Genomic DNA, 3,011 nt, shown 5'->3' on the forward strand with positions numbered 1-3,011 from the left:
AGGTTTACGCGTGTCATCCTCTGTTTCAATGCCATTATCATCCGAGAGTGTCTGGATATGCTGTTTCGATCCACTTACTGATTTAATGTAAGACCAGAACTTCCAAGGATTTTCTGTCAAGTCGGTACATAGAATTTTGCTTTAGAATTCACTGAACGCTTCACGCATAGCCCTCCTTACGCCAACTTTGACATCGCTTAGCTTCTGTTTGACTGAGAGGTTTTGGGTGCGTTTAAATTTGCAGTGAAGCTTTCTTTGCTTTTGCAGTTATTTCCTAACTTTGTTGTTGTACCACTATGGGCTTTTCCCGTCCCTCACAGTTTTAAGCGGCACGTACCTGTCTAAAGCGCATTTAACGATTGCCTTGAACTTTTTCCATAACCACCCAACATTGTCAGTGTCGGAACATAAATTTTCGTTTTGCTCTGTTAGGTAGTCTGAAATCTGCCTCCTATTACTCTTGCTAAACAGATAAACCTTACTCCCTTTTTTATATTCCTATTTACTTCCATATTCAGGGATGCTGCAACGGCGTTATGATCACTAATCCCCTGTTCTGCGCTTACAGAGTCGAAATGTTCGGGCCTGTTTGGTATCAGTAGGTCCAAGATGTTATCTCCACGAGTCGGTTCTCTGTTTAATTGCTCGAGGTAATTTTCGGATAGTGCACTCAGTATAATGTCAATCCCTACCACCCGTCCTAAACGTCTGAGTGTCCCAGTCTATATCTGGTAAATTGAAATTTCCACCTAAGACTATAACATGCTGAGGAAATTTATGTGAAATGTATTCCAGATTTTCTCTCAGTTGTTCTGCCACTAATGCTGCTGAGTCGGGAGGTCGATAAAAGGAGCCAATTATTAACCTAGTTCGGTTGTTGAGTATATCCTCCCCCCATAATAATTCACAGGAACTATACTCTAACGTCCTCCCGAACAGACCATGAAGGCCCTACGGTACCTATCGGCCGCCGTCTCATCCTCAGCCCATAGGCGTCACTGGATGCAGATATGGAGGGGCACGCGGTCAGCACACCGCTCTCCCGGCCGTATGTCAGTTTACGAGGCCGGAGACGCTACTTCTCAATCAAGTAGCTCCTCAGTTTGCCTGACAGGGGCTGAGTACATCCCGCTTGCCAACAGCGCTCGGCAGACCGGATGGTCACCCATCCAAGTGCTAGCCCAGTCCGACAGCGCTTAACTTCGGTAATCTGAGAGGAACCGGTGTTACCACTGCGGCAAGGCCGTTGGACACCTGGATACTCTGAAAATATCATTTAAGTGCCTGGCAGAGGGTTCATCGAACCACCTTCATAATTCTCGTATAGCGCGCGGAAAGAATGAACACCTATATCTTTCTGTACGAGCTCTGATTTCCCTTATTTTATCGTGGTGATCGTTCCGCCCAGTGTAGGTCGGTGTCAACAAAATATTTTCGCATTCGGAGGAGAAAGTTGGTGATTGGAATTTCGTGAGAAGTTTCCGTCGCAACGAAAAACGCCTTTCTTTTAATGATTTCCAGCCCAAATCCTGTACCGTTTCTGTAACACTCTCTCCCATATTTCGCGATAATACAAAAGTGCTGCCTTTCTTTGAACTTTTTCGATGTACTCCGCAGGTCCTACCTGGTAAGGATCCCACACCGTGCAGCAGTATTCTAAAAGAGGACGGACAAGCGTAGTGTAGGCAGTCTCCTTAGTAGGTCTGTTACATTTTCTAAGTGACCTGCCAATAAAACGCAGCGTTTCGTTAGCCTTCCCCACAACATTTTCTATGCGTTCTTTCCAATTTAAGTTGTTCATAATTGTAATACCTAGGTATTTAGTTGAATTTACGGCTTTTAGATTAGACTGATTTATCACGTAACCGAAGTTTAACGAGTTCCTTTTAGTACTCATGTGGATGACCTCACACTTTTCGCTATTTAGGGTCAACTGCCACTTTTCGCACCATTCAGAGATTTTTTTCTAAATCGTTTTGCAGTTTGTTTTGATCTTCTGATCTGCAAACAACCGAAGACGGCTGCTCAGATTGTCTCTCAAGTCGTTTATATAGATAAGGAACAGCAAAGAGCCTATAACACTATCTTGGGGAACGCCTGAAATCACTTCTGATTTACTCGACGACTTTCCGTCAATTACTAAGACCTGTGACCTCTCTGACAGGAAATCGCAAATCCAGTCACATAACTGAAACGATATTCCATAAGCACGCTATCTTACTACGAGCCGCTTGTGTGGTACAGTGTCGAAAGCCTTCCGGAAATCCAGGAATACGGAATCGATTCGAAATCCCTTGTTAATAGCTCTTAGCACTTCATGTGAATAAAGAGTTAGCTGTGTTTAACAGGAACGATGTTTTCTAAACCCATGTTGACTGTGTGTCAATAGACCGTTTCCTTCGAGGTAATGAGCACCTTAAGGCCTTCATCCAAATAAATAAATGCAGAACTGCGGCAGACATGTTAAAAATTAAAAATGTCCTTTCCTGTTGGGGACTTTATAGTGCCTCAATTAAAAAATATTTACCAATAGTATGGTTTACGAAAAGGTAAATTATATATCTTGTCTACACCAGAGAAGCAGCCCAGTTTTGCTTACCGACTCTGGGTTCAGAGTGAAAGATAATTTAAATCTTACTAGTAGTCCAGTTATTGGTGTAGCAAGCAGTTAATATTTCCCTTGAGTTATTAAGACTGAAGATAATAAATAATACTCTTGTGAGCATTGCATTAAGCAACAATCACATTATTTCATTTCCCGTGACGTTACTGCCAACGGAAATTTACCTTACTCTGTAATATTTTTTACTGGTTATAGTGAAGAGTCAAATGCGCTAGAAATAACCTCATCGTAGCATGCTATCCCTTACAAAATAAATATTGCTAATAGTCTTATTTCTGTGAGTAGCGATTTGCTTTACTTTCCTCATTTTGTCAAAGAATTTTACGTTTTCAGTTTATTACGTATTCAGGAAATAGGATCTAACAGCAGAAGGTAGGAATATTACACC

The 3,011-nt window shown here is 42.0% G+C and overlaps 1 pseudogene; it reads right to left on the reverse strand.

The window, feature by feature from the left end:
• Window positions 1-1,133: 1,133 nt before the first annotated feature.
• LOC126100258 (5S ribosomal RNA) lies at window positions 1,134-1,251 on the reverse strand (annotated as a pseudogene).
• Between the last annotated feature and the right edge of the window lie 1,760 nt (window positions 1,252-3,011).

Source organism: Schistocerca cancellata, chromosome 1 (genome assembly GCF_023864275.1).
Source record: "Schistocerca cancellata isolate TAMUIC-IGC-003103 chromosome 1, iqSchCanc2.1, whole genome shotgun sequence".
NCBI classification, from domain to species: Eukaryota; Metazoa; Arthropoda; class Insecta; order Orthoptera; family Acrididae; genus Schistocerca; species Schistocerca cancellata.